This window comes from Hemicordylus capensis, chromosome 1 (assembly GCF_027244095.1).
Source record: "Hemicordylus capensis ecotype Gifberg chromosome 1, rHemCap1.1.pri, whole genome shotgun sequence".
NCBI classification, from domain to species: domain Eukaryota; kingdom Metazoa; phylum Chordata; class Lepidosauria; order Squamata; family Cordylidae; genus Hemicordylus; species Hemicordylus capensis.
Genome location: NC_069657.1, coordinates 336,425,650 through 336,452,585, shown reverse-complemented (window position 1 = coordinate 336,452,585; position 26,936 = coordinate 336,425,650). Strand labels below are relative to the sequence as shown.

The window sequence follows — 26,936 nt, the reverse complement described above, 5'->3', positions numbered from 1 at the left end:
CCAGGTCAGCACACATCCTCATCACATATGAGGATTTACTCTTTTCACTGGAGCAATGCTGATCATGTTGCCTGGCCCTGCTCATGAGTAAGCTTAGGGAGCACAAAGATCCCCAATGGGGAAGGGGCTGGACCCCTGGATCTTTTTTCTATCAAAAATAGAAATTGGATTCTCAAGAATCCCTGCTTTGGCCTGCTTTTTAAACCCCATCACAGGTACCGCCCCCCCCACACACCATATGTCCCCATCCCAGTGCTGTGATGGAGTGCCCTGCTTCTGTTGCCACCTGTGGTATTTGTGCTTGTGGACATACATTGTTGTCACTTTCTTCCCAGGGAGCAAAGCACTTTAATGTCTGCCCTGTCATCTCATCCCCATCCCCACCTGCTTGCCAGGAGGGGGTTGGAGCAAGGTACAGAGTGGGAAGGGGGATTGCCCCTGTGTGCCTTTGCCACTTGACAGGCTGACAAGCTAGGGATGGGATGTGGTGGCATCCCTGTTGCCAGGCGGCAGCATTGCTGGATAGATGACAGAGGCAGCCAGCAAGAAGCACCGCCGTCATGGAGTGGACATGATCCCAGGCAGGTCTGCGCTGCCCTATGCGCTATGCACTATGATGGCGGTTTCAATAACAGAATGAAACAGTGGTTATGGCGGCATCCAGTTTCGGACATAACTCTCCGGTGGCCAAACTGGAGATCTTGGCAGTGAACATTTGTGCAAACCAAAGGTTCAAATTGGAGTTTGGTGAGCCAAACCACAGGTCACTTTGGGCTCGAAACGACGGTTGTACAAATCCAACCTGGAGTTCCAACCTCTGCCCCGTTTAACTCCGGTTTCATGTTATGTCTTAATTCAGACAGTGAATCTTGTGAATACAATCATTGCCTGAGCTTGTTTTGGAAGCACTGCAACACTCACAGAGCAGCCTATTGTCTGTGCTGGCCTTTTTGACTTTCTGACTTTGGGCAATGCTCACTAATTCAGTTTAAATGCAGCTTCATTTTGTGGGCCAGTTCAGATAATATCCCACCTCCCAAACCAGCATACATGATGAAAAGGTGGAACATGCCAAAGGCATGCATGTCCCATCATCTTTCCCATGCGACCTGCTACCTTCCCAGTGTGTTCCTTTATTGCTTCGGGCAGGAGGTGGGGAGTAGTGGCTTGTCTGCTCTACACGTGGCAACACGTTTACTTGTTAAAAACAGTTTACTTGTTAAAACAGTAGTATTTGGGATTTGTACAGAATGTCAGTTCAGACAAACTGCCCAGCCTATGTGATGAAACAATGTGCCAAGAGAATGACAGGATGTCTGGGAAACACATCAAGATATCTGTGCTTTTGACACATTCCCTTATGTAATTCTGTGAGCTGGCCAGGGCTGAGAGGAACAGCATTCAGAGTGGCCCACTTTTACTCGTTTTCCTACCTTGAGCCTTTGGGATGTCACAGCTATACATCTATATAAATAAATGGATTTAGATTATCCTATTCAGAGATAACACAGACACAAATGGTCTAATTCACCAAGGTGATTTGCAAATGCAAGGAAAATTTTCCATGCACAGCTACAATGCAATGCTTTTTCAAGCCCCACTGATCTGGATGAGGGCTGAGATCTATCTGCCCCCTTGACTTGACAGCCCTGTTAGTTGTCTGTAACAGGTGTCCCTCTTTCAGCAATACTTCAGTGGGAGAGAGGCTGCAATTAGAAGCAAAGGTAGCCTGTGTTGAGGGGAAAGGAATATATTATCTGTTGCATAGGTTGCTTTCCTCTTTTCTTGTGCTCTGTCTCAAAGCATGGCATGGATAGATAGGCAACTGGGCAACATAACTCTTTTTTCAAGCTCTGTGGCAAGCTGCGATAGCACAGCACCAGAACACATGGGCCACTTTCAGATGCAGTGTGAAACCTCAGGTAGATTAACCTGTGGTTAATCTGTGAGCCTGTGAATCATCCTGCAGATTATCACTGAGCCATGGACTTGCAGACTCCAGCTTGTGGGCAGAGAGATCCCCAATCTTCCTGGTTTGCCAAGGCTGCATCCCTGCAAGATCCATAGCACTCACATTGCCAGTCTGCGGGCAAGGCATCAGGACATCAGTACAGTGGCAACCATTGGCCACTGTCTTCAAGGGGGCATGCCCAGCATGAACGTACCTTTTCAGTATCAGTTGCCTACTCTCAGCAGGTGAGGACTGGAGTTGTGGAGTGGCTCAGCACCAGGTTGGGTCAATCAGCAGAGTGAGTGACTTGGGCATCACAGCAGTATTGATGGCATTGCCCATCATAGTTAGGTCACACTGGCATGTCAAAACATGCTCTGCTGATTAGCCTAACCTGGTGCTGTGCCTCTCCACAACTCCAGTCCTTAATTGACCTGCCAGGGTAAATGCCTCCCCAGAGGTCAGAGAGGTCTGGAGTTCACCTATCATCTTCTCTAGGAGATGAATGGCAGGCAAAGCCTGGCTCAGATCTGCTGTCTCAGCACACAAGCTGCTAGTTGCAAGGAGGAATTCTCGACTGCCAAGACCAGCTCAGAAATGAGCTTCCAGTCTGCTGTGGACAGGTCGCATACTCCCAAGCAACAGTTCCTCACCTCTTGTTGGATGGCCACTTCTTCTTCCTGTAAGTGCTGGAGCATGAGAAAAACTGAGTCCCACTGCATCTCAACATCCCTGGGAATGATGCAATAAGATAGGCTGAGCACACACTGCTTCTCTCAGAGCATTCACCTAACCTTCTTGCTGCGGTGGAAATAGGCAGTGATCTTACAGCACTTGTCTACAAAAGCAGCCATGGTAGCAGCAGCCTCTGAGGTGTGGGATCCCCAACACTCCCTTGCCCTTACCTCCTTGATGCCAAGTTCATCCATCACAACCAGGTGCAGAGTGTGTGCCATACAGCATATGGACAAAAACTGCAGTTGGTGTGACACCCTCAGCATGTTGGCACAATCACTCCCCGTGTCCCTAAAAGCTCCAAACTACAAAACTGAACCAGCCAAGACATAAAAATAAATTTAAAATTGGTGTGTGTGTGCGTGTGTGTGTCTCACAAATATGACAATGATGGGACAGTCGGTCAGTTCACATGGTTGGGTCGGGAAGTTCGGGAGGAATTTTTTTTAAAAGGCAGGTGGATAATCCAATAAATCCAAATAAAGAAGTAATCCAAAGGTAGGTGTAGATGGTGGAGGCAAGACAGGCGGGGAAGCAGCAGCAAGACAGGTGGGGGGGGGGCGGTCAGGCGGCAAGGTGGGTGAGCCAGGTGGTGGCAGCAAAGTGAGTGGGTCAGGTGGTGGCAAGGTGCGTAGTGAGGGTCCAAAGGCGGTGGTGGCAGAGGCAGGTGAGGCTCTGGCAGTGGAGGCAAGTGGGGGTCAGGCAGAGCTTGAAGACAGGCAGTTGTCCAAATGTGGTGGTGGCAGAGGGAGGCGGGGGTCAGGCAGTGGAGGAAGCAGGAAGGGGTCCAAAAGCAGCAGCAGAGTCAGGCATGTGCCGGGTGGCAGCAGAGGTAGGTGGGGGTCCAAAAGTATCAACAGAGATGAAAGTTTGGGTGGTATATAAGTTAAATAAATAAATAAATAAATAAATATTGTAATAATAATAATAATAACAACAACAACAGAGGCAGGCAGGGGTCAGGCAGCAGCAGAAGGAGGCTGGGATCCTAAGCTGGCAGCAGAGGCAGGCGGGGGCCCGAAGGCAGCAGCAGAGGCAGGCGAGGATCCAAAGGTGAAGGCAGGCTGGAATCCAGACGTGGCTGGCAGGCAGTGGTCCAAAAAAGGGCAGGCAGGTGTGGGTCCGAAGGACGCAAGCTGATGGGGTCTGAAGTTGGTAGCCAGGTCAGGGTCTGAAAGATACAGTCAGGCAGGGGTCAAAAGGAAGCAGGCAGGCAGGCAGAAGTCCGAAGCCTAGTTTACATAACCAGACTGCCAGAAGAAGCACTTTGACTTCTGCTTCCCGCCTCTCACCAGGACCATAAAGGTGAAAGCTGTTGCTGGGGTACCCGTCTCCAGGGTTTCAGAGATCTGGCAGCTGGGCTGGGTGGCAACAGCCCTCTGGCCTGCATGTGTTCCTCTATGGCCTGTCACTCTCATGAGAGAGTGGTCCTTGGGAGGATTTATAAGGTTTTATCTTGACACTTGGCTTTATTGCCTGGTTTATGAAACCAATAGCTAGGTGTAACCCAGGATGGTTTATTTCAACCGTTGTTCTTATGAGGTATGGCTGATATTGCATGCTTGCTCTCCCAGGTAAGGGGTTGCCCCCCCCCCTGTAAAAAGTAGAAAAGAACCACTCCAGAATTCCAGGGGCTGACTTTTAACCCAATCTTTGTCACAAACTCCATGTGTTTGTGAAAACACTTCTGCAGCCTTTGATGGCAGACCTCTCCCGCTGTGCCCGTCTTGTCACCCCATCCTTTTGTGCAGGTTGACAAAAGGGTGCCATAAGACACAGTGGAAAGTGGTCTTCCCCCAATGTGGTTCTCCACCTATACATGCATTGACGCTTGGAATGCGGCAATGTGGTTGCAACAGCAGGAGGGGCTCCTGGACTACACAGGGCAAGGCAACTGTTGGAGAGGTGGCCATCAATAAGTGGGACAGGCATTGATTTGACGAGTTTCTAGGCTGGTCTGAACCACCCTCTCCATGGTTTTGGAAGCAGCCACAGCACAGAATCCAGGTTACGACAGCAGGATTTGTATGACACGATGCCAACTTCAAACCTGAGGTTCCAGCAGTGAAACTCACTACAAAATGAAGGTTTGGATTACAGTTTGGGGACGGAAACCTTCGGTCAGTTTGGTGCCAAAACCATGGTTTCACACATTCAGATAACCATGAAATCGAACCTCTGGCTCAGTCACTTCTGGTTTGGCAAAGGCAGCCATTCTCTCAGAGAATACTTTGGAGAAGGTCAGGTCTTCCTCAGCATTTTATTTTATTTTATTATTTATCTACTTTTTAAAAAGATTTATATTCCGCTTTTCCTCCAAGAAGGCCAGAATGATGTACATAGTTAGGTTTCTCCTCACAACAGCCCTGTGAAGTAGGTTAGACTGAGAGAGAAGTGACTGGCCCAGAGTCACTCAGCAAGTAGCATGGCTGAATGGGGATTTGAACCCGGGTCTCCCCTGTCCTAGCCCAGTTTTCTGAGAGGCATTGGGGAAAAACAGATTTGAATGAAATTGCTTCCACCCTTCCCTATCAGCCCATCTCCTTCTGGCAACTTTAACCTTGGGAATGAGTGCAGGAGTGAGTAATGAAGTGAGATGACTTGAACCAGGATAGGCTATACAGGCCTCCTCCTCATGGGGCCATGAACTCCAGAGCATGCTCAGGGTGTTCATTTCCTTCCAGGCTTCATTGCATTTGTAGTTTTCCATACTTCTCAGTTCAAATTAGTTTTATTGGAAATAACTTGCATACAAGGGGTGAACACCACTTTAAGTCCATTCCATTTCTAGAAGGAACAGGAACACAGGAACACAGGAAGCTCTCATATACTGAGTCAGACCATTGATCCATCTAGCTCAGTATTGTCTACACAGACTGGCAGTGGCTTCTCCAAGGTTGCAGGTGGGAATCTCTCTCAGCTCTATCCTGGATATGCCAGGGAGGGAACTTGGAACCTATTTGCTCTTCCCAGAGCAGTTCCATCTCCTAGGGGAAATATCTTACAGTGCTCACATGTGGTCTCCTATTCAAATGCAACCGGGGGGACCCTGCTTAGCTAAGGGGACAAGTCATGCTTGCTACCACAAGGGTTAGTGCTCTGCTCATTAGGGGATGTAGATTTCAGCATGGGAGGTGTTCATATTCTAAACTCTTGCAATTCCAAATGTAGCCTCATTATCACTGGGTATCAGTAGCAGTGTGACATCTTTTCATGAACCACATGATCTTTGATGGAGGAAACCTGACCAAGACTAGTTCAGCACTCAACAATTTCCTGATTTTCTATCTGTAGGTCAACAGAAAAAACTATTGGTGGAACTCAAAATATGCCCTCATAGGTGTTGAAGTCTAGTCTGACATTCTGCCATCTGGTCCATTGCAAAAGAAACCGATGTCCATTGCACTGAGAAAGCCCAGGCAACCTTAAATTTAACTGTGATGCACAGATTTTTGTCTCTGAAGCGGATAATGTAACAATTATCTTTGAAAACTGTTCAAATGTGCTAAATGATAAACTTAATTTGCAAACTTGGCTAAACACAGAATCCAAGAGGTTGTATCAATACAGCCTATGTGTAAATGGAATTCTAGTGCTTGAATGTTAGCAGCTGGTTTAACTTTATAGACTGCATGCATGAAAAAGGATAAAGGGAAGGAGAATATATTTAATTTTTTGTTTTGAGGATTACTCTTGTGACTGACGCTTCTGCTTGCATTTCTTGCAACTATACAATATTGCATTTCAATATTATCTTGAGAGTGGTTAGGATTCTCAGGAAACTCAGCCTGGGACTCAGCTCCAGCAGGAAGTAAGTCTTGTGGCCACTGAAGATAAAACATAATTCTCTTCCTGGTAAGTGGGACAAAATTGCTTGCCTGTCCCTTCTCACAATTACCTATGCCTGCTGCACTAGCCTCTGTAGTTGCTATAATTGGGATTCTGGCTTTAATCAGTGTTGTCTTTTTTTTTTAATCTTGGCCCTGGTGTATTTTAAAACTTTTTAATTACAGGTTGAATATCTCTTATCCGAACTGCTTGGGACCAGAAGTGTTCCAGATTTTGGACTTTTCATAATTTTTGAATATGTGCATACTGTAATGAGATATCTTGGGCATGGGATCCAAGTCTAAACACGAAAGGTTACTGTACACTGTATTTTTTTTTTTTTTAGGTTTTATTTAAAGTATAAAAATTGAATTTACGATAACTACAGGTAGATGCAAATGTAATGAAAACTAATTGCGAGAAAATTTTCAACGCAATAACGTTGCTGGTCACGTTAGACTAAAACATGGTATTTTAGGTGAAGATTAAATTCAGAATTCATGTGATAATAATGTTGAGTCGGTGCTGCAGGCACACGCCATGGTGATTTCTGGATTTTGGAGCATTCCCAATTCTGGATGTCCAGATTAGGGATACTCAACCTGTAGTATTTATTGATGTTTTATTGTGTCTTTATTGTAAGCTGCCCTGACCAATAGATAGTTTTCTGGGATTGTTAATATAGCCAGCAACACCTATTTGTATTCCTGTTCAAGCACATGCAGGGCTGTCAATGCACTCCCACCATGTCCTCACACCAAGCACTCACACCATGTCCAGATCATGCAGAGTGATAGATGCCAGTGATATGTACCAGCATCTTTATGTGGGTGTGTCTTATATTCAGACAATCAATTGTGCACCGTCCACTTAAGTACAGCTCAAACTTCAGCCTGTCCCATCTATCTCTTTTCTTAGACTAGGAGAAATTATGTGGAGGCTTGTTGTTTAACCTCTGGGGAGCTGTGTATAACCTTGTTACTAAATCAGTAACCTGTATAAGTGCCTGAATTCAGTAGTCAAGGAACTCAGGAAAAGCCTTCTTTCTATCTCTGAAAATAGGTCACCTGGTTTCCATTGAGAGAAAATCCAGAGGGAGCATAATGTGTGTTCATAAAGCATGCATAGCAATCTTCCTGTAGGTCCCTGAAATATATAGACATTTTACTGGTACATATAAAACATAGTACTTTCATTCTAATTCTGAGCATTCCTCACAACTGGACTCCATTAATTCCAAACTGTCAGCAATGTAAAGATTTTCAAAGCTTGGTCATGCTTCTATTTTTCATACAAAGATTGATTCTTGACTCTTTGGATCTCAACATGAGACAAGCTCTTTTTGACTCTCCTGTAAATGCCACTTCCTGATGCCATGCTTGCTAGGGATGTGCATGAACAGTCCGTGTACTCTCCGGGCCACACAGAGGGATGCCTTTAAGTAAGCAGGTAAGGTGCTCCTTACCTGCTCACCACCGGCGATATGCATGTTGATGCTGATTGGGGCTATAGGTAGGGACACTGAGACCACACACATCTCTTTCAAAATTGAGTGCCAGAGTGGGGGGAAGCAGTGGGGAGGGGGTAAACAGGGAAGGAGTGCCTTACCTGTTTTTTAAAGGCATCCCCCCTGCCACCGAACCTGTTTGTACACATCCCTAGTGCTTTCACAGTTGGGACAGGATTGAAGTTGTGCCTGACCTTAAGGGATGGGCCAAACTCTGCCACCATCTTGCCCCCCTAACATTTGTGGGTGGAGTGGGGGGGGACTGCCAGTTTGGCTTACATGTCCCGGGTACCTGATGCCCATTTGGCCAGGTTGCCCTCCTATGCCTGGGGCCTCAATAGAGGAGGCTAGTAGGAAGCCAGTGCCTTCAGCGCAGCAGCAAGTGACCCTCCTGGGAAAGGCAGTGGATGACCAGTGGCATGTTCTAATATGGGCATGGGGAATATGGACTAGGCAGTATAACAGCCTGGGGGGAGGATGGTATATTATCCCCATGGTGAGGTTTCTATGCCTCTTGGGGATCATTTGCTCATGTCCATGAAGAAGATTTGGAGAAATGAGTATGTGGATATATTTTCCTTGCTCTTCTGAGAAACTGAGTCCAAAGCAATGGACAAGCCTGACAGCAGGGAGAGTGAAAAGGTGAAGCAGTAGATTGCATCTGGTCCAAGTGGCTGGTCAGCTACCTGGTGTACATGGGAGTAGTATTACAAAAGCAGCCTGGGTGGGCAGCGTCTATGGTTGAATACCCAGACATTATTTACCACGCTTTGTCTGAATTCAATGGTCCCGCATGGGACAGCTATGATGAGGTGTTCAGGATGCTAAACCCTTCTGGGACTGGATTGTTGGCAACCAACCTCAGTTTTGGTTGCAGACAAGGACTCCCATCCTCCCAGTCCATGGGGATTACTCAGATAGTGGGCACGTGAGAGTAATCAGGTAGCCAATTAAAGGACAGGTCTCTGGGCAGGGGGTGACATTTCACCCCCTGTGTTGCGAATTTGGATCCTCTGGGGCATGCTTCCAACATCAATGACATTTTCGATATGCTCAATCTGTGGAGTCTGCACCCCTTCAGCACCTGAATCGAGGCCAAGGAGCCCACACTGGCTTCAGTGAGCATCAGGGCACCAAAATGTGTGGGTGTGCATGTGCCAACCCTTCTTTTGGTAAAGGGACTTAGTCCAATTCAGTTACTCCCTCTGTCCAAACTCTTACAGCTTGATCCAGTTGTGGTATTTGTGGGACAGATTTCAATTTGGTTTTCGTATCCCTTACCAGGGTCCCAGGGTGCCTTCGAGTGGATAACTTAAAGTCAGTATGAGGGTTGGAGGATGTTATGTGGGAGAAAATTGACAAGGAAGTAAGGGAGGGCAGAGTGCTTGGTCCCTTCCCTGAGCCACCAGTCCAAAGTCTGTGGGTGTCCCCACTGGGTGTGGTCCCAAAGAAAGCTAAGGGAGAGTATTGGCTTATTCATCATCTTTCATTCCCTGAGGGCGGATCCATGATCAGTGAATGATGCCATACCTTGCCATCTCTGTTCCATTCACTATATGCCGTTTGATTTGGTGGTTGAGATGGTCTGTGTACAGGGAATGTGACTGCTTTCCGGCTTTTGCCCGTGCATCCTGCTGACTTTGACCTCCTGGGGTTTTCTTTTGATGGCTCATTTTATATGGATAGAGCACTACCTATGGGATGTTCCATCTAGGGATGTGCACAAACTCATTCGTGAACACCTGGGAGGCGTGTGTATCAGCCATTTCTGGAATGACGCTGACGAGGGCTGCAAGGAGGTACGCTGAAGTCCTGTGCTAGCAGTTTTGAGGAGAGTGCTGGTAGAGAAAAAGCGGTGGGGTAGGTAAGGGCAGTCTAAAGGAACCCCCCCCCCACCATCACCTCCAAACTAGCTTGAACACCAGACTTTTGAACCGGTACCGTGCTCCCTAAAAGGATATGCCTATCTGGATAGGCACATCTAGTCTGGCCAATCTCTCAGTGCAGTTTTGGTGTGACAACATGGCCACTGTGTGACATGTTTTGGTGTGACAACATGGTGTAGTTTTGGTGTGACAAGATGATCACAGCAGGTGATCAACTCTGTGACTTGCAGGAGCCCCAGGGTGATGGGCCTTGCATGGAGTTTTACATTGCAGTGCTTGTGGCATAATATTTTGTTTGCTGCAAGGCATTTCCCCAGATTAGATAACAGCTTTGTGGATATGCTGACTTGGATGCAGGAGGAGTGGTTTCAGGTGGAACATAGGAAACATAGGCACATAGGAAACTGCCATATACTGAGTCAGACCATTGGTCTATCTAGCTCAGTATTGTCTTCACAGAATGGCACCGGCTTCTACAAGGTTGCAGGCAGGAATCTCTCTGAGCCCTATTTTGGAGAAGGCAGGGAGGGAACTTGAAACCTTCTGCTCTTCCTAGAGTGGCTTCATCCCCTGAGGGGAATATCTTGCAGTGCTCACACATCAAGTCTCCCATTCATATGCAACCAGGGCAGACCCTGCTTAGCTATGAGGACAAGTCATGCTTGCTGCTTGCCCTGGTGGCCAGGGAGCTGACCATGGTCTTTCCTGCCAGTCTTTGGAACCTTGAAGGCTTGAAGTAGAGCAGGCCATTCATTTCTTGCTGACCCCTAACACCAGAGCCCAGTACACAGCTGTCTTAAATGCATTTAGGCAGTTTAGGCTGTCATGGGGTCTGCATGACATCTGCCCCTTCTGGGTTGAGCACATTTATTACATTTTTGGGTTAAATTAGATGACTGGGGCTTGGCACTAGGGATGTGCATGGAACCGGCGGGGGCTGGTTTGACGGGGGGGTGGCTTTAAGGGAGGAGGTGGCTGCACTTATTCCCCCATCATGTTTCCCCCACAGGCGCATGAGTCCTTAAGAGCCCGTTAGGGCAACAGCATACATTATGCGCATGCACTCCATGTGCACGCACATGAATGTGATGTGTGCATGTGTGCGAGCGACGTGCACAGTTGCCATTCCTACTTCCGGGTATATCTGGAAAATGGCAGCATGGGGCAGCAGGGAGGTACACTGCTGCCCTGATGGGCTCTTAAGGACTCATGAGCTAATGGGGGAAACGTGGCGGGGGGCCGGGAGTACACACACCCCCACCCTTAAAGCCACCCCTGTTGAACCTTCAAGCCGGCAGGGGTTTGAACTGGTTCGGAGGCCCATAAAAGGGCCTCCAAACCTGTTCGTGCACATCCCTACTTGGCACCTGGGTACATTGGAGGCAGGCTGGTGGTGTTGGCCTTCCATGCTAAGCTAGAGGGACATGGCAACTGCATTTCTAATTTTAGAGCTCACAGAATACTAGAGGGTTGGGCGTGGATGAGCCCTTCCCCCCACCCCAATTCCAGGGTTCTGTTTTCCTCTCAGGTAAGTTGGTTGTGCTTTTAAATTCCATTTGTTTCTCCAACTTTGAGGTTATGCTGTTCAGAGCTTCTGTACTAGTAGTGTTTGTCATGGGCATGCTATTGGACTCCGAGGATGAGGAGGAGACAGGCAGTGTGACAGCGGAGGGAGTACAGCAACCTCAAAGGCATAAAGTTACAGAGGCAAGTGGGACCGAATCACGGGACGTTGAAAAAATAACAGAGCCTAGTACGACAGCTCCTGTGGAGGAGGTGCAGCTGATCTCAGCTGTAAGGAGGCATCAGTCGAAGAGACAGGAGGAGATTAGGAGATGCACGCGCAGAATGGCTCACCTAACAAGAAGAGCTGCTGAGTCAGGGACCCATGATTGAAAACACATGGCTTCAGCCTATTTAAGATGGCTTCACCTCAGCCACATTGCTGATAGCAACGTCATGCTTTGGTGAGCTATCCAGCTGTGTTCCTGCTTGGTTTTTTTTAGTGTACTTTGACTCTGGACCATTTGGACTGGCTTTGGTTTGGAAATTACTTACTGCTTGGCTCTGACATTCTCCTTTTGATCCTTTGCCTACTTCATGCTTCATCTGCTGATATACAGCTCTAGATTAGCCTGACAGGTTTACAACAGTGTTCTTTGGGGCCTTTCTGATCAGCGAGCTGGTGGTCACTTCAAGGCTAGTGTCCACCAGTGACTTTAATTCAAAACATGAAATGCTGAAAAACAGAACTCAGGTTTGGACCTGTCTGGACTAAAATCTGCTGCATCAGAATAAAGATGCAGACACCCTCCGATAACCACCCGCACCCTGCTAACTAGAGCAAAGATGCACCTTTTAAAGTGGTGGCTGCCTTATATTTAACAAGGACCTAGCAACTGTCTCTATTCAGTCCTTCTGTGGACTGAAGCGTTCCTTCTGTGGCTATTGCTGGCGTCTCCCTTGTATTTCTTTTTGGTTCGTGAGCTTTTTCTAGGGACAAAGAACCCCTCTTCCTATATAAACTTCTTTGAACATGCTTTTTTTGTTTGAAAGTGTTATATAAATGACGATGAGTATTATTATAGTTTGAAAATCTTTGATCTAACCTTTGGACATGAACTCTGCCTTTCTTACCTTGTCTGGTGTGCTCTGTGACACAGATGCTGTTCTTTGAAAACAACAAAGTTGCTTTCATTCTGCTTATTGGTCAAGTGTATTGGGCAGACCTTTGATTTTCTTTTATCCCAAGTAACTAGTATACTTCTGCCAATGACCATTTCCTTTTCTAATTTCCTGTTTCTGGATGGTATTAAAGTTCCATTCCCTTAGTTCTCTACCACAAACACAATATTCTGACACACTTCAAAATAATTAAAAGGAGAAAATTACAAGCTTGGCCTTAGCCTCTACTAATATTGATTTGAGGATTTCAGTTACAGCAATAAAAGTGCATAGAGGCACAGACTTTTGCGATACTCTTATGTCAATGACAGTAAATGAAAGATAAGAACTGACCCCTGCTACAGAAAATATCCTAGAGCCAGTGCAATCTATATTCAGGTCTGGTTTGTGAAACAAAACTTAACTAGTGATACAGATTTCTCAGTTGGGAACAAATCCAAAAGATGGAGGAGAAACATGATATGGAAAAAAAACCTTTTGCCTGTGGAGCATTTCACTGAGAATGGACATTTCTCTCAGTAACCATCATTGGAAATGAGGGACAGTTGATGAATATTTGAGGAGAGGAGCAAGACTGTACCTGTTAGCTATGTGTTCAACACTGACTTGCCCACTGGCTACACTGCTGGATAGCCATGCATTCGGTGTTAGTATGAAAGAGACTGAGTTGTTTCTGTTGATGGCTTATCTATGTGATCTGGAATCTTGGCCAATCCTGCATTTTAGTTCCTATGGATAAGCCCTTCACAGGTACAGCTCAACCCCTTCCATACAAATGGTGAGCATGTAGCTTCCTGGGGACATGGCCATTTTGTTATTTGGAGGACATGGCTAGTGGCTCTGATACCGCTTCCTTCATATGATGGTCTCTGTATGTGACACAGTTATTTCTGAGCAGGGCTTATGCTATGGTAGCTTGTTGCGTTATGTTTCACTTGAATCTGAGTTTCCAGTTCAAGCCCAAGAATTCCTTAACAGTGGACCTTAGAGAGAATGCATTGGTTTGTGTGGCATTTGATAAGCTGTGCCAGACATTTTTGCCCTCAATATTTCAGACTGTGTCAACAGTGGAGATAGATGGCTGCTGGTGCCATCAACCCCCCTTACTCAGATATTTTGTATGTGTGGTCTGTGCCAGATGAGCAATCTGCCCCACTACTTGCTTGTTATATGTAGAGCTGAGAGATAAATACCTTAATAAGGTGGTAAGTCCAATGAAGAAAAGGTGGCTTTTGCTGCAATCAAATTGAGATGCTTGTATTACTCAATCACTCCATTCACATGACCATGCATGTACATGGTCCCAGGTCAGGATATAGCCTCTGCGATACACACACTCAGTCACCCCATTCACATGACCGGGCATACCTGGGTACAGCCTCTGACCTGGATATGCATGGTCATGCAAATGGGATGAATGTGTAGCATTGTTTGCTTTGGCTTAAAGATATGGGCTAATTTTCTCAAGACAATAGCAGCTGATTATAAGGGGAATTCTCATATTTGAGTTGAGTGTGTGTCCTTGTATTGATCTGTAGGTGATACTGGCTGACATGATGTGAATCAGTAGGTCAATGAAAGAAGGGCTGCGGGTCCACATGGAGCTTCCAGCATCCCTGTAGTGATGACATGTTTCACAGCTGAGTGGCTGCAAAGGAGGAGGGGAGAGCAATTTTAGAGTCTCTGCTCTCCCTTCAAAAGCCCTTCCCATGCATGTTGCTCCCCCTCCCCCTCCACGATCTGCTCAGCTGTGCAATGTGCTATCACTGAGGGGAACACAGCCCTTCTAATGCTGACCTACTGATGTGCAGCATGTCAGCCACTGTGCTGAAAGATTGTATTGATAATTATTTAGTATAATGGCCTATGAATATACATCATGAATAAACTTGCACTTGTACTTGAATGAGCTGGTGCCCAAAACTGCCTTTCTGTACTTGAAGTATCTCACAGGCTCCTTACATAAGGACAGTTATGAATCTGATTCTACAATGGATTGAGGGCACAGTGATAATACATCTTTCTACACTAATTCTACTCTGAGCCGGGTCTCACAATCAGTGAGACCTGGTTTCTAAGGGTGAGCGGAGAGTGTGGGCTTAGCCTGCTCTCCCCACACAGAAGCAGACAGTCTGCTCTGGGCAGATGAACCAGCAGCCCACACGACTGCCAGCTCCATAACAGTGGGGAAGCGGGGGCCAATCGGCCCCCAGAAGGTCCAGCATGCCCTGCGTGACCATTTGTCAATTTGTAACATGATATCTCACTCAAGTTTGAAATATTGTTTTGAAGGTTAGTAAGTGCATTGAGAACACAAATTGTACATTTCATGTATGAACCCAGGGAGGAAAATGCAAAGTATATTGTAATGCAATATCTGCCTCAGAGACTAAAATATGGGAACGAACATTAGTGAGCATCTTTAGCTCAAAAATGTATGTTTCAAGTTTGACACCTGGTTTATCTTCTACACTTATTTTCGAAGGCAGAGGGAAATGCAGAGTAGATTAGAATTTTATATCTAAAGTGGATCCCTTGAGCGTTGTGTTTTATTTGCATAATGTGGGTATGGGATAATTCTACAGCTTTTGGTCACTTGTAAGTTAAGGTGTGCTGTCAAGTCGATTTCGACTCCTGGCACCCACAGAGCCCTGTGGTTTTCTTTGGTAGAATATAGGAGGGGTTTACCATTTCCACCTCCTATGCAGTATGAGATGATGCCTTTCAGCATTTTCCTATATTGCTGCTGCCCGATAAAGTTCCAGAGGGGATTCAAACTGGCAACCTTCTGCTTGTTAGTCAAACATTTCTCCGCTGCACCATTTCAGGTGACTTAGATAGTATATAACCACAAATGCATTAATCCATAAGTGTATTTTTCTATGTATTTTCAGGGTGCATATCCAGCCCGCAATACTTAAGGAGTTCTCCCTTGCTTTACTAAACAATTCCACAAAAATATTTTTTTATACATCACCTATGTTTCTTTCCTCTGCGTGCAAAAGATTTAAGTGAGTAGTTGCTCCTCAAGCTTCTCCTCTGTCTGCATCCGTGTCTTTTATGGGATCAATGGGCACCATCCAGATTAACCCTGCACTGATGCTTCAGAGTTTTCCATCATAAAAGTTTTTTTAAAGAAACAACAGCCCCCCCACCCCATTCCACTACTGCCTGCACTTTTTGAAACGATGTCCCCGAGAGGTATAGAAATAATCTGGATGTCAGCCAGTATTGTGCTTTCTAACATAAACACATCTTCACAAGAGGCACTAAAAGCACCATTCCGTGAAAGTCAATACTAGACAGAAAGAGGAGAGGAAATGATTAAGTGAGTAGTTGCTCCTCAAGCTTCTCCTCTGTCTGCACCCATGTCTTTTATGGGATCAATGGTTGCATTTCACATGTAACACAGAATCAACGGTCCAATGGTTCCGTCCTCCCCTCCCCCATACGCTAACCTGTCCATGTTCGGATGTAATGCCAGGAACCGAACTGCAGTCTGGGAGACTGCAGAGAGGAGGGGGAAGTGGCTGCTGGGCTTCACCTTTTGCATGAAGGATAGCCACATCAATCAGAACAGAGAGAGAGAGGAGCTTCCTTCCCTCAGCCTAAGAGAAGTCTGCCTCCAGTTCAGTGTTTGGACGTAACACCGCTGAATGCAAAACTTAGGTAGGAGCAGAGAAACTCACAACAACCCAAGCGCTCAAATTGGAGTTTGGGGAGGGAAACCTTTGATTGCTTTTTGAAAGGAACAGAGGTTCCATGCACTTGGATGTACTAGAAATCCAGCCTCTGCCCTGTTTAACACTGGTTTCCCATTACATGCGGTTTCCCATTACCTGCGAATGCAGTGGGTACTCTTGCTATCACAATGCAATCAAGTCAGTCGTGCTCATGCTAAGGATGTCTGAGTGTCCTAATACTGAAACTGAACTGAACTGAAAGTGGGCAGCAGAAGGTGGACGAAACTATCGGCAACTTGACTTTTGAAATAGCTGACATTTGGATGAGCTATATTTTGAGACAGGATGCTGTCATGGATCAACTATTAGCCTCAGACAACAAGAGGGATCAAGCAGGTGTAAAAAAAAATGCCCACGAGAAAAGCTAAACAGAACCCAGCTTGTAGAAACAAACTGTAACCTTATTCCTGATGCATTTATTCCTTATCAAGCTATACACATTTTATAATTTAGCCAAGACAGTTTGATCTATTCTTTTCCATACTCACTTAGTGATGATTAGAACATCCCCTGAATAAACATTCCCTCCAAGCTTGAATTGTTACCAGCTTGAAGTTTGGTTGTTGAAGCTGTCCTTCACTATGGGTTTTCCATAGACTGGTGCCTGATCAGAATTTGGGATATGACAAAAAAGCTGACATTCCTTAACAGTCTAGGATAGTTCATAAATGAGTATGTTCCCAGAAAATAGGGAACCCATCTCCACTCTTCTAGCCAAAGATGAGTAAGACAGGAGTTCTCAACCCTGGGTTTCCAAGATGTTGTTGAACTACAGCTCTCATCATCCCCAACCACAATGGCTGAAGGCATTTGAGGGACCTGTACTCAGGCCCACTTGTAAAATGAACACAAATACTGCCTTCCACACAAGAACATGTACCTGAAAAACAGGTACAACATAATAGGGCTATGCATATAGTCATCAACATTAAGTTAGGCAAACCCAGCTATTAATGCTCGTTCGAACCCACCCAAATTCCTCAAGCTCAGCTTGCTCAAATGTCGGTATCCCAGCTTCTGAATCTCATTCTGTACTAGGGGTGTGCACAAAACTGGGTTGCCCGGTTCAGTTCAAGTCCAGACTGGACTCGTACTGAACCAGGCATGTTCGGTTTTGCCACACACACACACACACACCCATTCAGTTTGGTCTGGGGGGTTTGTGATTTTTTAAAAAATCCTTTTGCTTACCCCCTCCAGGGGGCTTCTTCGTGGCCACAGGTGGTTTCTGCAGGTTCCCTCTCCCTCCACCAGCCTCCATTATATGTCAAATTACCCGGGTTGGGGGGGTCTTTGACCCATTCCAGGCCTCACCCCATGGTGGTGGCCATTTTGGAGGCCTCCGCGCATGCCCAATGGACTCTGCATGGCCCCAAACCACCCCCATATTGTCATGTGCAAGGCCCTAATGTCAGAATAGGGCTTGTGTTTCACTGAAATCAGCCTAAGTTAGTCCTTATTAACTTGTCTCATTGATGTCAGTGGTGTTTAATCATGACTAAATTACCTTGGATCCAACTCACTGGAATTCTTCAGAAATTTAGATGGATCTGAAAATTTGTCAATTTCATATGAACATAGGAACATAGGAAGCTGCCATATACTGAGAGACCATAGGTCCATCTCGCTCAGTATTGTCTACACAGAAAGGCAGCGGCTTCTCCAAGGTTGCAGGCAGGAATCTCTCTCAGCCCTATCTTGGAGATGCCAGGGAAGGAACTTGGAGCCTAGATTCTCTCCCTCAGATGCTAGAATGTTCATGAACATATCATTACTACATAGTAATTTAGTCAATTCTTAGGGAGGCTAATGATGATTCTACTGTCTTCATATTATTAATCTACAGGAAAGATATTTCCAAGATTCTTGAACAAAGAGACTACTATGTGCATATTCCTATAAAGAAACCCACAGTTATAAATATTAGTATGTAGGCATGTCGTGTGTAGCAAAGTAAAGATTATTCTACTATTTTTGCTTTGTTAACCACAGCCTTTAAAAAGACTACAATTCCCAAATAACCTTGTGACTTCCCCAAGATTTCTGGAAGAGGAAATGTCCTCTTCCAGCAGCACTTTTCAAACATAAATCTCACTCCTGCATCTATGCTTGTCTTCTCCTTGTAAGTAAAATGGTCAGGAGGGGGGAAATGCAGAATTAGCAAAGGACCGACAAGGCAGTCAAAGAGGGACAAAGCAGTTTAAAATCAAACCACTCTGCCAGTCCACAGTCACAAATCCAATCAGGGGCCACTCCAAAGGTCAAGGCAACCTCTGATCCAAATCAGGGCTGTTTAACACAGATTGTGTGTGTATCTGTGTGTGTCTATGTAAATATGAATATGTCAAATATTTATATACTGTTGGGGACCCCCCCCCACACACACACCCCAGCATTAGACCCAGAGGTACCAATCCAGAAGTATATGGAATTCAGGTTTGTGTATGATTCCATTTTATTAAGGAATGAATTAATGCCTGAACAAAAGGTGAACTGACACCCAGATCTCATGACTGCCTCTGCTAACTGCTCTGTGAAAGAAGAGGCAATCCAGCATTGTATTGTGAAATGGGTACTCAAAGAAACACAAAGGCCAGGCCTGAGCGATCAAAATGCTAAAATCTAACCCACTATCAGATAATGCCTGGAAGAAGTGAGAAGCTGAGCTCTCACTTCCTCCTGCAAGGTCTATGTTAATCCTTGTAAATGATTGCCCTGCTATGCCGAAAGGGGATACTCAATTGCTGTCTATAGAAATTCCACTCTAGGTAAATGCACACAAAGAAAACACCTATAGATTTTAATTCTTACTTTAGTAACACCTTTTAACACCTTCTGGGACCAAGTACCAGAAATCTGGGGACAAGAGAAGATGCCCATTTGCAGCTCAGAGACACAGATTTGCTTTGGGCAGATTAGAATGTCTTTCCCCTAAGTAGCAGCTTATAGAAGATGGGATTCAGATCCCCCTGGACCTAACTAATATCCTGAATAATTAAAAGACAAGATCCAGAAGGTAACAGCAAATTGTCACCTTTTTGGGGACCCAAGAAGGGTGAGGATATTTTGAATAGACTCTATGGAGATCAAAGGACGATACAACTATAAAGAATGAGGCTTGTTGGACAGAGTCAGCAATCTTGCCTAGAAAGCATACTTGCTCAAGAGACATCCCAGAGTTTGCTGCTAAGCCATGGGGCAACAAGTAGGAACTCTGTCCATGGACAGAAACTGTCTGTGACTTCTGCTGCACAGTGAGAAGTCAAGACTTCCCCAGCCATGGTGCTCTCACTCTCAGCCTCGCTCTGAGCAAACTGCCTGCTTGACCATCACTCTCAAGCTCACGCCTCCAGCTATGGCCTCTCTTCTTCAGCTGAAAGCCCCACCTCTCTCAAGCCTCTTACCCTGGTAATATGCTGCTTCACAAGCCTTGGATCCCTCCAACTTTTCCCCTTCTTCTCCTTTCCCCTCTTCCTTCTACTAATTCCTGATCTCCCCAAACCATGTCAGTCCTCAACCTTCCTTACCGCCTGCTTTCCATCTATATCTGAATTATATTAGGCTCTAGGAAGATTTAGTACACACACATATGTTAGTTAGGAACACTGGGTGAATGTTGTTGCTGGCTATGGTTGAAATATTGTTAGTAATACTGATAGATTGTTCTGTTTTCTGCTCAGTTAGATTGATGTTGTTATTCTTTTATACTCAATAAAGCCCATTGAATTATTGAGGATTGCTTTGATCTCCTTTCTTCCTTGCACCCAGACTATACATGGTCACCGTATAAAAGAACTGGTCACTTTGTGACACTGGTAAAGCCAGCCTAATATCATATGCTTACTCCTGAGCATATCTAGTATACAAATCAGGCTTGGTTCTCAACAATATTGCTTTTCAACAAAACTTCCCAAAGTAGTTTACATAGACAAATTTAAAAAATAAAGATGGATCCCTGTTCCCAAAGGGTTCACAATTTAAAAAGGAAACATAGACACCAGCTACTGGAGGGATGCTGTGCTGAGGATGGATAGGACCAGTTGCTCTCTGCCTGCTAAATAAAGAGAATCACCACTTTTAAAAGGTGCCTCTTTCCTCAGTTAGCAGGGGACTGTATGTCTGTATGTGTGGGTATTTTTTGTGTATGTTTGTGCATAGAGAGTCCATATATACTTGTATACTTTATAAATAAGATATTAAATGAAAAGCCATTTAAAATGGTTGCTTAACACTTGAGTATCAGGGAGCGGTTGCTTCAAGAAGGATTACATATATGCATTTCAAGTACAACAAACACATTTGCGAAGGTTGCTTTGTTGTCTTTTCTACATCAGTTTTTCACCTGGGCACTGCAAACATCTATGCTAGAAAATATTATGACATTTACAACAATGTTTTCAAGAGCACCAAATTCCCACAAGATTTATAATAAATGTAGCATGAATATTGGAAGGAAAGGCATTCGCTTTCTGTGTTACTCAAGATGCATTTTTCTTTGGGGCCTGTCTATTACTGCAGTACTTGGGTTAAATGATACAGAGGGACTTATTTCATTTTGCAATGGAGCATTGTAAAATTACTGGCCCTTAAGAGGCTATAAATTGTCTAAGCAGGGGGGGAAAGGAGTCAACCCCGATAAAATCATGAATGGCTTTCCTATCATTACTGGAACTCTAATTTTCTTGCTTATTGCTTGAGTTGATAAAACAAATAAAAGAAAGAATCTTGGAGAGATTTCTTTAATATGCAAAATGAATTTCAATGTTGTCTCCTGCTGGTATTTTTATGGAAAACCTGACTAGATGGTACACATGGAACACAGAAATCTGCATTTAGATGGAAATATTATGAAATGTGTGATATGGTACAGAGTAAGTCTTTTAATGGCGATAGCAAAGTGTTGCATTATATGGTTGACTGGAGAGACAGCATGCCTATAGGCTTTCATGTCCTAGTATAACCAACTGCCCTGATTTGCCCAAGAGAGTCCATTTTCTTTTAGTCTGAATCTAATATTGATTTTTTTTTAATCAGCTGGGGAAATAGCTGGTTCTTTACTCAGATACATTTTGACACCTGCACGTGAATCATAAACTGTAAACAATAGTAGCACTCTGCCCTTACATAGCACCTTTCATCAAAAGGTCTCAAAGGGTTCAATCCTGATTTTAAAGAAGGCAATGACCTCATTTTCATTGACTGACATAGAGCCATAGAGTTAAGTTATTTACAGATGTGAAATAAAAATCTAAGTCTCAGAGCATTTCCATACATGATATACATAAAGCAATTCTGAAGATCTTTGGCACAAATGATGCATGTTCAAATTCACAGAAATATGTATAAAACAATGTCTGTACAAAGCAAAAGAACTATTTTTCACTTTGGATGTACATACAGCTAATGTGGTTTTACATTCACATCACATACATTGGAAAAGCAAATCCAACACCAATGTAGGCCTTAAATATCAAAACGCCCTGTTCAGAAAATGTCCTCCCTGACAAAGTTTATTAGATCAAATGAAAAGCAGAACTACTTCCTTGCAAGGGGATTTAAAGGGAGTTCTATTTCCTGATGTAATTCAGGAGACAATTTAGTTTTAATTGCTTGGATCCAGTGGGCTTGGTGTGCCTGCAGAAGTTCTAATGAGCACAACTCCATATAATCAGGCTCTCCCAGGTGCTTCTGTGCCAGAGAAAGAGTTACACATTTTATACATATATATATATACACACACACACACACACACACATATGCATAGATGTTTCTACCTACATTAACAGTAGTGGGCAGCCACTAATGCAGAGTTATATGCATTTGTAGGCTTCATTAATCTTTGGCTCATGATGCTATGCTAGGGCTGTGTGAAAACAGTCTACATTAGATTTTGTATCCTCATGGATACTTTGGAGGGAGCTCTGCATAGACTCAGCATTTTGTGAGTCTCAATTCAGTGCAGTTCAGGCCTGGTTCAAAGGTTTGCTTCGGTTTGAATTTGAAGCCCTGGATTACTCGCTTGAACCACACTCAACCAATCACTATAATTAGGAGTCAGGAAGGAACATTGTCTTTTTAAACCTCATTTTAATCCCAGCAGCATGAGAGTAGTAGTTGTGGGTGACTGCTTTACTTTTAAAAAGCTTCCTTCGCCCTGCCACTTTCCCCTCCATGGCATGTGCAGTACACACAGGATCTTCTGGGTGTTGTAGCCTTTTCATGCGTTGAGAGTACTGCAGCTGCTCCTGAAAAGACTATGATACACAGAAGCATGCCACAGAGTAAAAAGAAAGAAACAGAAGCCCTTTTTAAAATGAAGTGGCCACAGCCACTGCTCTCTTGCTACCCTCTTGCTACTCTCTTGCTGCCAGAAGCAAAATTAAATTTGAAAAGACAGTGCTCCTTCCTGTCTGATAAGTGCAAGAGTCAGGGTGAATTGGTAGGTGAATGGGGGGATGGGGGGGCGGGTCCAAGGTCAAATCAGATCCTAATTTAATTGAGTTCATTCTGACCCAATTCTATTTGATCCAAACCAAAAGGTACGTTGATTTGGATCAAACAGAGTTCAATAAATCCATTTCAAATAAAGTCCAACTAATCCATTTATTATTTTTTTATTTTTATTTTTTATTTTTACATTTTATGTCTCACTCTTTCTCCAAGGAACCCAGGAGAGCAGTGTACTACATACTTAAGTTTCTCCTCACAACAGCCCTGTGAATTAGGTTAGACTGAGAGAGAAGTGATTGGCCCAGAGTCACCCAGCAAGTAGCATGGCTGAATGGAGATTTGAACTCAGGTCTCCCCGGTCCTAGTCCAGCATTCTAACCACTACACTACGCTGGCTCTTTCACCCTTTATAATTGCAAATGTGCATTATTAAAATATGTAGGGCAACAATACCCAGAGGGATAATAACCAACTGCATTATTGACTCTATAAAGTATAAAGTAAAACCATCTTACTGATATCGTAAACTGAAGGAAGTATAATGGCAGGATTTCTTTTACTTTTTACATAAACATTTAATGTATGTGAAATCTTAATGAGGTATTATTTCCATTGCAATGTGTGTCTTATATTGTGCATATGTAGATGAGTGACAGACTGATAACCATAAACTCATTAGTTTGGTCCTTTTAGCAGTTTCACACTGAACACCACAATTCCTTCAGTCTCCTCACACATCCATGTCATCTATCCATCCACTTTAAATGGCTTGGGTCCAAGGTATTTAAGAGAACTCCTTCTTCTTCATCAACCCTGTCACTTATCAAGATCATCTGAGGAGGTCCGGTTGCAGTTGCCACCAGCTCAGTTGGTGTCAACTCAAAATCAGGCCTTTTCTAGAGTTGCCCTTGGACTCTGGAACATGCTTCCTAGTGAATTTAGAGTTTCGCCTTCTCTGAATGTTTTTGAGAAGGACCTGAAAATATACCTGTTTAGCTGAGCAGTCTATAGTTTAAAGCTTTGGGTTTTAGTTTTTTTATTTGTATTTTTAATTTTTTTTAATTGTGTCAATGTTTTAATGGTTTTTATATTGTGAACCACCCAGGGGCTTTTTGTATGGGGCAGTGTAGAGATGTAATAAGTAAACAAACAAACAAAATACTTATGCAACCAAAATAACTTTTGAAGCTTCATATGCAGTTTCATTCAAGAAACAGTTTCCAAAATGGAAGACAAGGAACACGCCACAAGGAACTGATTATTTTCCAAAATGTTGGAAAAATATTGCTTGGAATCTACTAGTTACTAGTCTCCTAGTTACTGAGTTGATGACTGGATTGTTGTCACCTCAGTAATGATGGCGTTTTCCAGGTTGCTATACTCTTAAAACATACTGACACATATTTGAAGAGGCAGAAATTTCATGTATTAAATTCTGGTTCAGAAAGGTACTGTGTGCATGGTTCAAAGCAGTGGATGCCTGCTTCCAGTGATCAGGTCTACTTAGTTAGAGAACTTTCAAAGTTCTCCCTATGGTATCTTCACTTCAAGAAAAACAGATCTACTTTTCCAATGATTAGTAGACTGGTAAATGCCTTCCTTAGTGGTGACTAAGGAAGGCATTTACCAGTCTACGTTTCCAAACCATGCCCTCGGCATATCTTGAGGGTCGATTTCATAAAGTTCCTGTGGAACAGCACCTCTGCCACTGTGGCCAGGGGCCAGTGGGGGATATTAAACTTTCTGTCCTACATTGCCCCTTTTATGGAACCTTAAGAGGAAAAACACTAGGTCGAATTATTGATAAATTCATGGGTTCTGAAACAGAATGTGTCAATTATTTGCTGGCAGATGTGTTTCTTTATGTTAGTTATCAAGCAGACATTTTTGCACTGTGGTCTTTTAAAATTAGGAAGAGCACTATATCTGCTAGCCCTGCTACACATCTGGCTAAGCTGTAGTTCCAGGACTAGCTCTCTTATTTGAGTTGTACCCACCAGAGATGTAACTACAGTTAGCTATTTAGGATGATATCTCTTTTCATTGTCATGCATGTTGTTTAGTTAGTTATTGAGGTTGTGCACACAACTGTGGCAGCAGCGGGGGAGGCGGGAGGCAGAGTTGCACCCCCCTTCCCCCCACCCAACGAATGTCCTGCTCCTCAGAGCAGCACAGATGAAGTGCCCACACAATCCCCACTGCTGTTATTCACATGGATCTTTGGAGGCTGGGAAAACGGGTCCTGGCCTCCAGATATCCCTGAATACTCTTTGTGAGCAGCACAGTGTATTCTGGGATTCCCCCTCAATCCGGGTGCTCTAGGCACCCAGCTCTGTGTATGCTCGGGCTGACTGCAGCCTGAGCATTCACACCACCCCAGACCTGGGGTAAAGGGCACAATCATGCCCTCTAACCCTGGTAAAAGCCAGGTAAAAATCTTGGGCTGCCAGGGTAGGCAATGCCGGGATCGGCACAAGTCTAGGTAGGGCTGCTCATAGGAATAACCTCATTATGTTTTATCCTGTCTTAATATGTCTTATCTGTTCTTCTTTATACATGATGTATTAGCTATTATGTTTCAAGTGGTTTTATTATGCTTTAATATGACATGTGGTTACAGTAATAAATATTAGTTATCAAACTGGACTGGTAACTGCATATCCAACAATGAACGAATAGTCTACCATTTTTGTGGGATGGAGAACTTTAATGAGGCTCTGTCTATCCCGCATCCCTCCTGTTTGGAATGGATTCAGGCCCACCATCCTGACCATATTGACCCAAAAGCTGATGCTGCCGTCAAAACCTACAGTGCTGACTGCCTATTGAGGGATGGTGCATACATAAATACATGTGCTCACAGGACCTAGACAACCAGTTACTGCACACACATTATGTGGATCAGCAACACTATGGAATTCTGGAGCCAGTGAATACTGGCTAGCTCCAAACGCACAATGAGACAGCAGGCAACAAGAAATCTGGAATCACAGTATACTATAACTACATGTATTTAAATGCTGATGAAAGGTTATTGATAGAGCAAAGAGAGACCTTTGATTTAACTTGACCATTTGTCAATTTGTAACATGATATCTCACTCAAGTTTGAAATATTGTTTTGAAGGCTGGTAAGTGCATTGAGAACACACATTGTACAATTCACGTATGAACCCAGGGAGGAAAATGCAAAGTATAGTGTAATGCAATATCTGCCTCAGAGACTGAAATATGGGAATGAACATTAGTGAGCATCTTTAGGTCATAAATGTATGTTTCAAGTTTGACACCTGGTTTATCTTCTACACTTATTTTCAAAGGCAGAGGAAAATGCAAAGTAGATTAGAATTTTATATCTAAAGTGGATCCCTTGAGCGTTGTGTTTTATTTGCATAATGTGGGTATGGGATAATTCTACAGCTTTTGGTCACTTGTAAGTTAAAGTGTGCTGTCAAGTCGATTTCGACTCCTGGCACCCACAGAGCCCTGTGGTTTTCTTTGGTAGAATACAGGAGGGGTTTACCATTTCCACCTCCTATGCAGTATGAGATGATGCCTTTCAGCATTTTCATATATTGCTGCTGCCCGATATAGTTCCAGAGGGGATTCAAACTGGCAACCTTCTGCTTGTTAGTTAAGCATTTCTCCGCTGCACCATTTCAGGTGACTTAGATAGTATATAACCACAAATGCATTAATCCATAAGTGTATTTTTCTATGTATTTTCAGGGTGCATATCCACCCCGCAATACTTAAGGAGTTCTCCCTTGCTTTACTAAACAATTCCACAAAAATATTTTTTATACATCTCCTATGTTTCTTTCCTCTGCCTGCAAAAGATTTAAGTGAGTAGTTGCTCCTCAAGCTTCTCCTCTGTCTGCATCCGTGTCTTTTATGGGATCAATGGGCACCATCCAGATTAACCCTGCACTGATGCTTCAGAGTTTTCCATCATAAAAGTTTTTTTAAAGAAACACCACCACCCCATTCCACTACTGCCTGCACTTTTTGAAACTATGTTCCCGAGAGGTATAGAAATAATCTGGATGTCGGCCAGTATTGTGCTTTCTAACATAAACACATCTTCACAAGAGGCACTAAAAGCACCATTCCGTGAAAGTCAACACTAGACAGAAAGAGGAGAGGAAATGT

General features: G+C 44.1%; 1 long non-coding RNA gene across 1 annotated transcript in view; it reads right to left on the bottom strand.

Moving 5' to 3' along the window:
• Positions 1–3,568: 3,568 nt before the first annotated feature.
• Positions 3,569–26,936, bottom strand: part of LOC128340047 (uncharacterized) — a 38,332-nt gene continuing 14,964 nt past the window's right edge. Inside the window, exon 2 of the long non-coding RNA XR_008313425.1 lies at positions 3,569–3,857. This is a non-coding gene — a long non-coding RNA (uncharacterized LOC128340047). The remainder of the gene's footprint in view (positions 3,858–26,936) is intronic.